Source organism: Dromiciops gliroides, chromosome 2, assembly GCF_019393635.1.
Source record: "Dromiciops gliroides isolate mDroGli1 chromosome 2, mDroGli1.pri, whole genome shotgun sequence".
Classification (NCBI taxonomy): domain Eukaryota; kingdom Metazoa; phylum Chordata; class Mammalia; order Microbiotheria; family Microbiotheriidae; genus Dromiciops; species Dromiciops gliroides.
The window spans coordinates 369257501-369269665 of record NC_057862.1 but is presented as its reverse complement, the minus strand read 5'-3'; the positions used below and the strand labels follow the sequence as shown (position 1 = coordinate 369269665).

Below are 12165 nucleotides of genomic sequence, written 5' to 3'. Positions count from 1 at the left end.
GTGCAGAAGTTAAATACTTCCTAGCTACTATTTCTAGGTTTTACATCCATTGAAAATTTCCTGGCCTTTCCTTTTCAACCAAGGTGCTATATTTAGATTTACATCCTTCTCTTTATAATTTAATAAATAAAACACGTACCTTCTAGGAATTTATTCTATAGCAGAGATCACCAATGTCTTTTGAGATCATACATTCTCGTTTAATTTTTTTTGTTGACAGACAATTAATATAATTGTCAGAGCTAGAAAAGACCTTACAGATCTCCAATATTCCATTTTGTAAAAAAAACTGTCATTCGAGGAGGTTAAATTAAGTATTCTCAGGGTCACAGACGTTTACAACATTTTCCCCCTCATTGAAAAGATTTTGTATGGACACACACCATAACAGCTTTCTGCAAAAGACATATGTCTTAAATGCAATGGTTGGGGGAACAGGAAAGGGGAGGACAATTATTAAAGAAGTACCCAAAAGACCTAATTTTAAGATTGTTTCATCTATAAAGCAGTCCCCTGGCATAAACTCTGAGGACCATGTAATAGTATACAAAGTTATTAATTTTATAGTGATAGACATTGATGCTCTGGATTTTTCCTACTATCTACTGTTTTAGTTAGCCAGTTTATAGCTTATAAAAAGCAGTCAGAAACAGTTAACACATTTAAGGGGAAGCAAATTATTATGCCTAATACTGTCATACAAACTGTGGCATTTGGAAAGATAACTGATATGAATGGTGAGTTGCAATACAACATATTGGAACAGACAGAACACTGAAATTTCAAATTGTACTACAAGGCAGTAATCGTTAAAATAATTTAGTGCTGGTTAAAAATTAGAAAGGTTAATCAGCAGAAGAGACTATGTACATACACAACTTACAGAAGTAATCAGGGTAGCATAATCTTTGAAAAACCCAAAGACTCCAGTCACTGGGGTAGGACTCACTACTCGACAAGAATTCCTGGGAAAACTGGACAAGTCTGACAGAAATTAGATTTAAACTAATACCTCACATAACATGCCAAGAGAAGCTCTAAATGGATACATGAACTGGGTATAAAAGTTTATACAACAAATTAGAGGAGCAAGAAACAAAGTACCTTTCAAATCCACGGACAGGGAAAGAGTTTATGACTAAACAAGTAATAGAAATGAACATACTAGATAAAATAGGCAACTTTAATTATGTAGAACTGTAATGGTTTTGTACAAACAAATTTAATGTAGTAAAAATCAGAAAGGAAACAATTGGGGAAAAAATCTTTGTAGAAAGTCAAATTTATAAAATAACCATATAAAAAAATATTCTAAATCACTAATAGAGAAATGCAAATTAAAGCAATCTTGAGGTTCTACCTCACACCCAAATTGGCAAAGATGACAAAAGAGGAAAAAAGATAAATATTGGAAAGACTGCAGGAAAACAGGCACATGAATGCACCATTGATACTCTTTAGTCTAGCAAATGGAAAGCAATTTGGAGGTATGACTGAAAAGTTACTAAACTGTGCATACCCCCTGACCCAGTGACACCATTAATAGGTCTATACCCCAAAGAGATCAAAGTAAGAGAAAAAGGACCTATATGTACCAAAATAGTTATACTACCTCTTTACATAGTATTCAAAAATTGAAAACTAAGGGACTATCCTCTGGGGAATAGCTAAACAAATTATAGTGTATGAATGTAATAGAAGAACAATTTATATAATGACAACATTATAGAGAAAAACAACTTTGAAAGACCTTAGAACTGTTCAATACAATGGCAAAACCATAAATCCAGAAGATTGAAGATGAAACATGCCATTCATCTCCTGGCCAAAGAGGTGATAAATTTTAAATGAAGAGACATAAATTTTCAAGCATGGGCAAGGAGAGCATTTGTTTTGCTGGACTATACATATTTATGTCGAGAGCTTGGGTATTTAATTTGGCTTTTTTTTGTTGTTGTTGTAGCTCAATAGGTGGGGGGAGTGGAAGGGAGAGATTATAAATGCTTTTAAGGGGGCAGCTAGGTGGCACAGTGGATAAAGCACTGGCCCTGGAGTCAGGAGGACCTGAGTTCAAATCTGACCTCAGACACTTAACATTTACTAGCTGTGTGACCCTGGGCAAGTCACTTATCCCTCATTGTCCCCGCCCCCCCCCCCCAAAAAAACACCAAAAAACCTGTAATTGGATATTTAACAAAATAAATAAAAATACATTAAAAGAGATAATTTAATCACATTTTAAAAATAAATGCATTTAAAATGTTTTAAAATATATTTAAAAAAAACACTGGAACTATGAGTCAGGAAACATTGTGCTATTGGTTCTAGTTCCAACTCTCATTAACAAGCTATGTAACAAGGGGTAATCACTAAACTCTCCATGTCTTTGGTTTCTTTATCTGGAAAATGGGAGCAAAATATGGATATCCTATGTAGCAGGGTTTCTGTGAAGATTAGATAACAGGTAAAAGTGTTTTAAGTACAAAACACCATGTAAAGACACACACCCCCCTTTGAGCCTAGACCCTCTGTGAATCAACCTATTAAGTAATTCAATTCAACTCAAATATTTCTTAAGCATTTACTAGGTGCAAAAAGGTCTTGTGCTAGGCAATAAGGAAATGGGACAGGTTGCAGAATAGTGTTGTCAATCTCAAATAGAAACAGGGCTACTAAATCATAAAGATCCCAGTGGGCAGCATATATTGACTTAGAAAACCATACATTAATGTTACCTATGTTCTACTGTATTTTTATTTATTTTGTCAAATTTTCCCAATTACATTTTAATCTGATTCAACCAATGGGGCAGGGTGTTTGATACCTCTGGTCACTGGACATGATGTGATTTGGATAAATAAATTCATACATGTCCCCTGCCCTGATCTAGTAGGGAAATTGAAACCTAAACAAAATATAACCTAACAAAATCTGACAAAATATAAACCTAACAAAATATAAAATAGCATAAGAAACTGCATTGATGCATATACATAGGGATCATGTTTAACTGAGGGAGGTGGAGGAGACAATCTGAACTGTCTTAAACAATGGGTAGAATGTGGAAGAGGAGGGTAGAGGAGGAGGAAGAGTAGTAGTAGAATGGTGAGGAGGATGGAAAAAATATTCCAGGCATGGGTCAGTTCAGTCTTGTACTTTTGTTCAACAAATTCGCAGGACATGCTTAAGGAACAGGTGAACAGACTGGTTTGGCTAGGATATACTGTAGGACACATGAAGGGGAGTAGTGTAAGGCAGGAAAAGGTTGACAGTCATAGAAGCAGAGATTTAGAGCGGGAATGGGCCTTACAGAGCAATGAAATCAACGCCCTGACTTTATAATTGAAGAAAATGAAGCCAAGAGAGGTGAAGCAATTTGCCCAAGGTCACAGGGGTAGTTAGTAGCAAGTTAGGTTTTGAACCCTTGTATTCTGTCTCCAAATCTAATATCCTTTTCCTTGTGCCACTTAGGTTTTAAACCAGATGATGGATCTCTCTCCTGAATACTTCTAAACATCTGTACCTCTTAACACAAGCTAAGGACACTGTACTTCATCAGGCAATGATAAACGATCAAAGGTTTTTGAGCAGAAGAATGTGCCTTAGAAAGATTAATCGTGCCAGCTATTGTTGTAATAGTCAAGGTAAGAGGAAATGAGGGTTTAAAGTAAAGTGATAGCAATAAATCTGGAGAGGGGGAGGAAACGGGTCAAAAAGATGCACACTGGTTGAATGTAGGACAGAGATGGGCGAGTAAAAACATTTCTGGACTTTAGGTACTTGGGAGCAAATAACTGGCATTTATATAAAGGCAACAATGTGCCTGTTATTACATGTTTACAATGTTACACTGCCTAACACATAGTAAGTTCATAATAAAGCTTTATGTGATTCCTATGTACCTTATTTGAGACTCAAAACAACTGTTTTAAGTAGGTAGCACGTTACCTTCCTCATTTTTTCAGTTGATTCTCAGTCATGTCTAATTCTTCATGACCCCACTAGGGTTTTACTGGCAAAGATACTGGAGGGGTTTACCATTTCCTTCTTCAGCTCATTTTACAGATTAGGAAACTGAGGCAAACAGGGTTAAGTGACTTGCCCAGGGTTACACAGTTAGTAAGTATCTGAGGCCAGATCTGAACTCAGGATGATGAGTCCTCCTTACTCTAGGCCTGGAACTCTATCCATTTTGCCACTTAGCTGCCCATTTTATGTATGAGGAAACTAAGGCTTATAGAGCTAAAACAACTTGTCCACTTTCCCCCCCAAGTCAATTATTAAATACCCACTATGTACCAAGCACTGTGCTAAGCACTAGACACTGTTGTCACAAGGTGGAAAACCTTCAAGAGAGAGAGGTTATTACTTTTTCTGTTATAGACTGTAACCTCTTGAAACAGGCACATTATAGAAGAAGAACAGACAAGTCAAATTAGGGTAAGAGTTTATTCACTGGCTTTATAATAGTTCGAAGTCCCTCTATTTATCAGCCTCTCACATTACAAAAAACATTAGGGCACATATCCTCCTTGACCCTCACCATGGCCATTCTCCCCCACCAACACATGAAGGCTCTTTGCTTTTCTTTCTTAAAAACCACAGAAAATTTCACCTCAGGTCCCACTAATTCATCTTTTTTTTTTTTTTTTTTGCAGGGCAATGGGGGTTAAGTGACTTGCCCAGGGTCACACAGCTAGTAAGTGTCAAGTGTCTGAGGCCGGATTCGAACTCAGGTACTCCTGAATCCAGGGCCGGTGCTTTATCCACTGAGCCACCTAGCCGCCCCCAATTCATCTTTTATATCCAGCCTCTGCATGTCTTTCCCCATGTAAAGTAAAGAGCATTAGATCAAGAGTCAAAGGACCTGCATTTTCTACCAGTTTTGCTATTCGCTAGGTGTGACTTTGGCCAAATCATTTCCCTTCCCTGAGCCTGAGTTTCTTTTTTAATCTGAGGGTTCTGAACTAGACTAGTATTTCTGAAGTCCTTTCCCATTCTAAATTTTAAGATCAACTCTTTCCAGTTTTAACTTACTAATACATGATTCAAAGCCTCCCTTCCACTCATTCTGTTTCTCACCTTAAAAAATCCACCTTCAAGAGGCAGTGTGACAGTGAGAAAGAACACTGACGAGTCAGAAGTCCTGTGTTCTAGTCTTGATCCTGTCACTAACTAGCTGTGTGACCTTGATCAGTGTCCTCAACATGGAGTTGGAATAGATGAACTCTGTAAGGTATCTTCCAGGTGACATGGTGGCATGCATGTGTCTTGTTTGGAAGGGTTCTTTCTCAATTCCAATCAATCTTTGGGGAGGGTCTAACCTGAGGTATAGACATAAAGAACATCCCTTAATCAATTATTGTCCAACACTTTCCATCTCTGGGGGAGTAGAATGGACAATTCACTGCTAATTGATCAGGCTTACTTGGATCAGGTTTCTTCCACACACCCAGGCCAGCAGAGGATACTTAGTATAATGCTGTCTAAATCAGACAGGAAGAGACAAGTCTGCTAAGAATATGGATTTAATATAAGCAATCTTACTAGCTTTTAGTCTGTCTATAAAAACCAATTATGTAACATGAAGAACATATCCAAATAATCCTTAAGCTCAGTAGAACTTCACTATTAAATGTAACATTAAACCTTTGCATTTGGTCTACATATACCATGTGTATACTGCAGTAGACCTTTTTTATTTGTTTTGTTTTTTGTTTTTGCAGGGCAATGAAGGTTAAGTGACTTGCCCAGGGTCACACAGCTAGTTAAGTGTCAAGTGTCTAAGGCCAGATTTGAACTCAGGTACTCCTGAATCCAGGGTTGGTGCTTTATCCACTACACTACCTAGCTGCCCCTGCAGTAGACCTTTTAAGACAAGTCAAGAGAGACATTTTTTTCCTCCAAAGAAAAGTCACGCCAAATCTTTTCATTATGATTTTTAAAAGCAGATATTTGTTGTTGTTGGTTTTTTGTTTTTTTTTAGTGAGGCAATTGCGGTTAAGTGACTTGCCAAGGGCCACACAGCTAGTAAGTGTTAAGTGTCTGAGGCCGGATTTGAACTCAGGTACTCCTGACTCCAGGGCCTGTGTTTTATCCACTGCTGCCCCAAAAAGCAGATATTTGGAAACCCTGTTTTGTATATTTTGTATATTTCTGTTCTTCATTCTACTATCAAAATCATTATCCCAATATCCTTCATCTTTTAAATCTAGTAGCAACCTGGCAATTCTTTACTAAATAGAGGTCAGAGTGAATCAACTAATCTCAAATTCACACTTAAGAAATAATCTTTTTGACATTTCTAATATCTCTCTTGGTGACAACTATTAGTAGTCATACCAACAAATATGTTATATGTTAACACATATTAGGTGCTCACAAAGAGGTAACAATACATCACTCTCAAACTTTCTTTGAACAACAGTGAGTTGTAGAATGAGGAAAGAGAGGCTATGGAAGCATGAGAATTAAGAAGCATTCAGACTACATATTAAACAAATCCTCACAGAGCAAACTAACCAACAGTAATAGCATATAAGTGATTCACACCTAAAAGGATCCCACAAAGGTATGAGGAAAAGTGGGGGTAGGTGGGTGTTTCTCTGTGTTAAGCCAAAGACAAACATGGAAATGTTGGCAAACTCAGAATCACCACCAAATCTGTTAACTTCAAAAGGATCTTCACAAAAAGCTAAAGAATGAATATTGTGATGTTATAAAACACTACAGCCTCTCACATTTGTATAGTTCTGTACAGCTTACAAAGTACTTTCCTCAAAATAACCTTGTGGTATAGGTAATTATCCCCATTTTACAGAAGTGGAAACAGACTTACTGAAGTCAAATGACTTGCTTCCTAGCTTCAGAACAAGTATGAGTTGGAGAACTTGCTCATAGAATTTTCATGAGTGGAAGAAAAAATTGGAACCCAGGTTTTCTTATTCCAAATTCGGTGCTCTATTACACCACTCATCGTTTCATAATACTATGAAGCTGATAAGCACATCCTTACATACTTCTAAACAAAAAAGGGAGGGAAACTACCTATAATACAAGAACTGCCAGTTATCAAAAACTGGACAGGACCCAACAAGAAACAAAATATACCTAAAGTGAGAGTTTCTTTTAAAGTATTGAGGCAAAAGTAGAAATTAGGTGCAGTTTGGGGACTCCTAAAACAGAATATGTCTATGTAGTCTGATGTGGTATCAGTCTCTGTATCTCTTTGCTTAATTTTTTTTTCTTTATTTGAAGGGATGATGTGTGTGTGTGTGTGTGTATGTGTTAGGGTTGTAGGAAATGACTGCTGCGAAGATAAAAGGCACCAATAAAAGCTATTTTAAAAGCTTCCTGAGAAATTCGCCCTTCCTCAGATTCACTGAATTGGAAACTTACTAAATAAATGACAAAGCGTTAGGCACAGTGAAAGTGAAGCTGCATAAATCCAGCTCACAATTAAAAGAGAGATACTGAACCAAGTTCATTTTTACCTAGCTTGCTCTCCTGGAGAACAGGGACGGTTTTTCCCTTTCTTGGTATCCCCAGTGCTTAGCACTTGGCCTGGCGCTGGGATACAGTTCAGAGCACAACATAGCAAGCCCTTAATAAAAGGTTGTTGTTGACAAGACTTAGACGTCTCAGTTCACCTAACTTTCTTCAAGATTAACTCGTCCCTCGGGCCGCCTCACTCCACCACAGACCCGGCACGACCCTGGAGAAGTGGTCGTCCCATCAAAATCCAGAGTCCAAAAGAAAACAATGTCTTGGCGGGGCCCAAGAAGGTGACTTCCAGCCAGACACCGACCTGGCCCTGAGTCCCTGCTGCCTTCCCGATCCCCGGGGAGGGAGGAAAAAGGCTGGTCATCTCTTTAAGAAGTCCGGCGCCCCATCTCATGCCGCCCCCTTCTCTGTCCCCGGGGCACCGATGCCCCCCGCCCCCCCTTGTCCTCGCCGGGCCCTGCACCAAGGACCAGGATCCTCCCTCCGCCCAGCCCCCGACGACGTCCGCGGGCAGGCCGCGCTTCCCGGCCCGGAGGCCAGCTACAGCCACCAGGGGAAGAGCGGTCAAGGGGTGGCGGGCGGCTGCGCGTCCCCGGGCTGATCCCGTAGGCCAGACCCGGCTCGGCCCGGCCCGGTTAGGCGCCGCCCTCGGGGTTACCTGCGCCGAGGGGCCCGGTCCGCATCGCTGGGCTGGGGCGGGGAGTGCCACCGCCGCCAATCAGCCTTCCGCCTCAGGGGGCCGGCTCCATGGGGGCCCGTGGCCGCCCAGGGCCTCTGTCCGTCAGGCTGCTGGAGAGAGAGAGAAGGAAGGAAGGAAGCGGCCCGAAAGGGCGAAGGAGGCTGGAGGGTCGGTCCCGAGGGCCGGCCGGCGGGGCGGGCGAGCGGGCGACAGGTTTCAGCTCCTGCAACTTCCGACTGCGACTGCCGGGGGCGGCGGCGTCAAATAGCTCACCGCGGAAACCGCGCCACTGCGCATGTGTCGTGCATCCCAGACCTCTCCGCGAAAAAAGTCTCCCCTCCGCCCCTTCCTGGGGATAGGACCGAGTTACTGGAACGGGGCGGGGAGAGGGAGGGAGAAGGAGGAAGAGAAGGGGTGGAAGGTGGAGAAGGGAATGACTTAGGAAGGCAAGAGGGGTGGGGGGGGGGGTTTGGAAAAAGAATGAGAGTGAGGCGGGAAAGGACTGGAGAAGGGGGTGGTCCTCCTCATTCAGTGTACCCCACTGTGGTAGGCTGAGGGGATGGTAGGACCAAAATAAATTTTAAAATAATTCATTATTGTTATGCTTTATATTATATTAATTTTATGTATATGAACATAGAAATAGATTTAGATTACAAATAAACATAAATTTGAAACTAGGTGGCACACAGTGGATAGAGAAGTCAGGAAGACCTGAATTCAAATTTGCCCTCAGACACCAAGCTGTGTGACCCAGGGCAAGTCACTTCTCCCTGTTAGCCTCAATTTCCTCGTCTGTAAAATGAGCTGGAGAAGAAAATGGCAAACCACTCCAGTATCTTTGCTAAGAAAACCCCAAAGGGGAGAATGAAGAGTCAGCCACAACTGAAATGACTGAACAACAACATTTCCTTTATTTATGTATAATCAACCCCAAGCATATGAAGGCTTGCTTCCCCGGCGGAATACTTGGACGAGAACAGTTTGTTCCAATGGCCACAAAGGCAGCTGAAGCAGGCACTTTGGAGCACTTAGAGCTTGGTCAGACATCAAAAAATGTTAAGGTCATCCACTACATCCCAAGCCATCACCAGTTATCCTGACTTTCAGGTTGTCATTGGACTTGGATGATTCTGGAAGAGAATGAGGCTGACAACTTTGTGCAACTTTGCCTCATTTAAATCCAATTCACACAGGAGTCAAAACCAACCTGTATCGTCATTGGTCTTCCAATGAAGGGCAAACAACCATAATATGTAAATAATAATAATAATAAAGAGCAATTTCAGGGCCAGAGTTGAATGGGGATAATTTAACTTATGCATGTGAGATGTGAGCATGGACCTCTCCAGCCAAAAATGCTTCCCTTTAGACTCAAAGGGCCTGAAATTCAATCATAATAGGGTCCTTCCTTTGAAATGTAGATACCCCAGCAAGAAATAAAATAAGATTGCCCAAAGAGAAAGAATTTATAAGGTTATGAAAAGACATCTTGTGGACAGGAGGAGTCCAGTAAAGGAAAATGCCTATGAGGCACCCAGCACTGACAATTGTGAGAAGCAAGAATGCCTCTAAACAGAATTCTAGGCATGGGGAGGTAGCCAGTGAAAATACACTGGAGATGAAGTGACTTGATCATGTTTTATTGATAACTTTGCTTTTACATTGTATTTGTTTCTCAATATATTCCATTTCCCACCCAGTGAACTCTCATAACATTCTTTTTTTTTTTTTTTTGGTGAGGCAATTGGGGTTAAGTGACTTGCCCAGGGTCACACAGCTAGTAAGTGTCAAGCGTCTGAGGTCAAATTTGAACTCAGGTCCTCCTGAATCCAGGGCCGGTGCTCTATCCACTGTGCCACCTAGCTGCCCTATAACATTCTCTAAAAAAAAAAATCAGCAAAAACAATTCATCCACAGCAACATTCCATACCAGCTGTCCCCTATCTCTAATGAAAAGAGGGAGGTGCATTTTTTCATCTCCTCTCTTAGCTATTATAATTGTTTTAATGTTTTAATGTTCCTTTTGACTATTTGCATTCATGTTTTAATTGTGAATGTTATTTTTCCATGGTTTTGTTTACTTTACTTTGCATCAGTTAAGTCTTCTCATGTTTCCCTTGGTCAGTCAATAAACATCGATTAAATGCCTACAGTGTTCTAGCCTTTCTGCTAAATCCTGGGAATAAAAAAAAAGCCAAAAGATAACCCTTGTTCTTTAGACTCTCCCAGTCTACTGCAAGCAACTATGTATTTGTGTTTGCTCTTGTGGAGGGCACTGTAATATTATAATAGCATATCATTTTTTTTTTTTTTTTGCAGAGCAATGGGGGTTAAGCGACTTGCTCAGGGTCACACAGCTAGTAAGTGTCAAGCATCTGAGGCCAAATTTGAACTCAGGTACTCCTGAATCCAGGGCTGGTGCTTTATCCACTGCGCCACCTAGCTGCCCCCATCATATCATAATTTGTTTAGTCACCCTCCCTCCTTACCAATGAACACCTCCTTCATTTCCTGTCCTTTGTTACTACAAAAAGTACTGAAAGGCATTTCTTTTCTTAACTTATATTTGCCTTTGGTGGGAGAACTTCTTTAGTAGGATCATTTGCAGGCCAGGGGATGACTGAGCTAGCTCTGGAGAAGGTATTTGTATGGGAGATACACTTTGCTTACTTTTGGTTTTGCCTCAGCCAGGAATTATTAATCCTGGGGTTTTAGATTTTGACAATTGTATTTTAACATAATTAATTTCCTTTGTAATTCTATATATTTAAGAACATTATTTGGGAAGGGGTTCATTATAAGAACCCCTGTCCTAAAGCCAATGCAGCCTACTTAGCCTCTCTCTCTCTCAAAACTACTGAAGTTTTGAGAACATTAATCAACCAATCAAAAAGCAAGTCCAGGCACTGTGCTAATAACTGGGGATGCAAAGACCAAAAGGGGGAACTCCACTGTGTTTCTTGGTCTCTGTTTACTTGTGCCCACCACATTCTACTACTGCAGAACAGTATAACCCTAATTCCATGGTCACTAGCATATAACAGCATACCACCATTTGTTTAGTCACCCTCCTCCCTTATCAACGAACACCTCTTTCATTTCCTGTCCTTTGCTACCACAAAAAGTACTGAAAGGCATTTATTTTCTCTGCAAGCAGTTTCCACTTTGTGGGGGAAGAACTGCTCCAGTGGTAAGGACTCCAGAGGTTAAGCTCCCTTGTATTAATGCAGTCAGTCAAAAAACTTTTATTAAGTTCCTATTATGTGCCAGGCACTGTGTTAAGTCCTGGGGTAGAGTGACAATATGTTTGTTGTTTTGACATTACTCCATTTTTTTGAAGCCACCATTTTGTGACTGAGAAGTTGTTATATGGGGGGCAGCTAAGTGGTTCAATGGGTAGAACCTCTGACTGGTCAGGAAGACCTGAGTTCAAATATAACCTCAGACACTTATTAGATGTGTGATCTTGGGCAAGTTACTTAACCTCTGTTTGCCTTAATTCACCAGAGAAGGAAATGGCACACCACTCCAGTATCTTTGCCAAGAAAACCCCATGGACAGCATGGTCCACAGGGTCACAAAGAGTCAGACGTGACTAAACAACAGTTATTATGTAATTTGTTTTCCTGTAATAATGACTTGAGTGGTATAGTTTGAAAATGATATGTTCCCCTCACACTTGGTAAACAACTCCTAATGAGGTGTGTTCCCCAGATATGGTAAACAACCACTAATGACAAGTGTTATCCAAATCTGGTAAACAACTAATAAACACCTGCTAATGACATTAGTTTTTATTTATAGTTTCCTTTCATCATAAGCTCATAGTCAAATGGGGGAGATAATATGTAAACAATCATATAAAACAAGATTATGATAAATTGGAGATAATCAGCAAAAGTAAGGCACTAGCCTCAAGGGTTATTCTTGTAGAAGGTAGGATTTCAGCAGGACTTGTAGGAACCTCCAACAAAGTTAGG

The 12165-nt window shown here is 40.5% G+C and overlaps 1 protein-coding gene across 7 annotated transcripts in view; it reads right to left on the bottom strand.

Moving 5' to 3' along the window:
- Positions 1–8442, bottom strand: part of RALGAPB (Ral GTPase activating protein non-catalytic subunit beta) — an 89658-nt gene extending 81216 nt beyond the window's left edge. For all 7 annotated transcript variants that reach the window (XM_043983319.1, XM_043983321.1, XM_043983320.1 and 4 more), the window contains exon 1: positions 8162–8442. The gene's annotated coding sequence lies outside the window, so the exon portion shown is untranslated. The remainder of the gene's footprint in view (positions 1–8161) is intronic.
- Positions 8443–12165: the final 3723 nt, after the last annotated feature.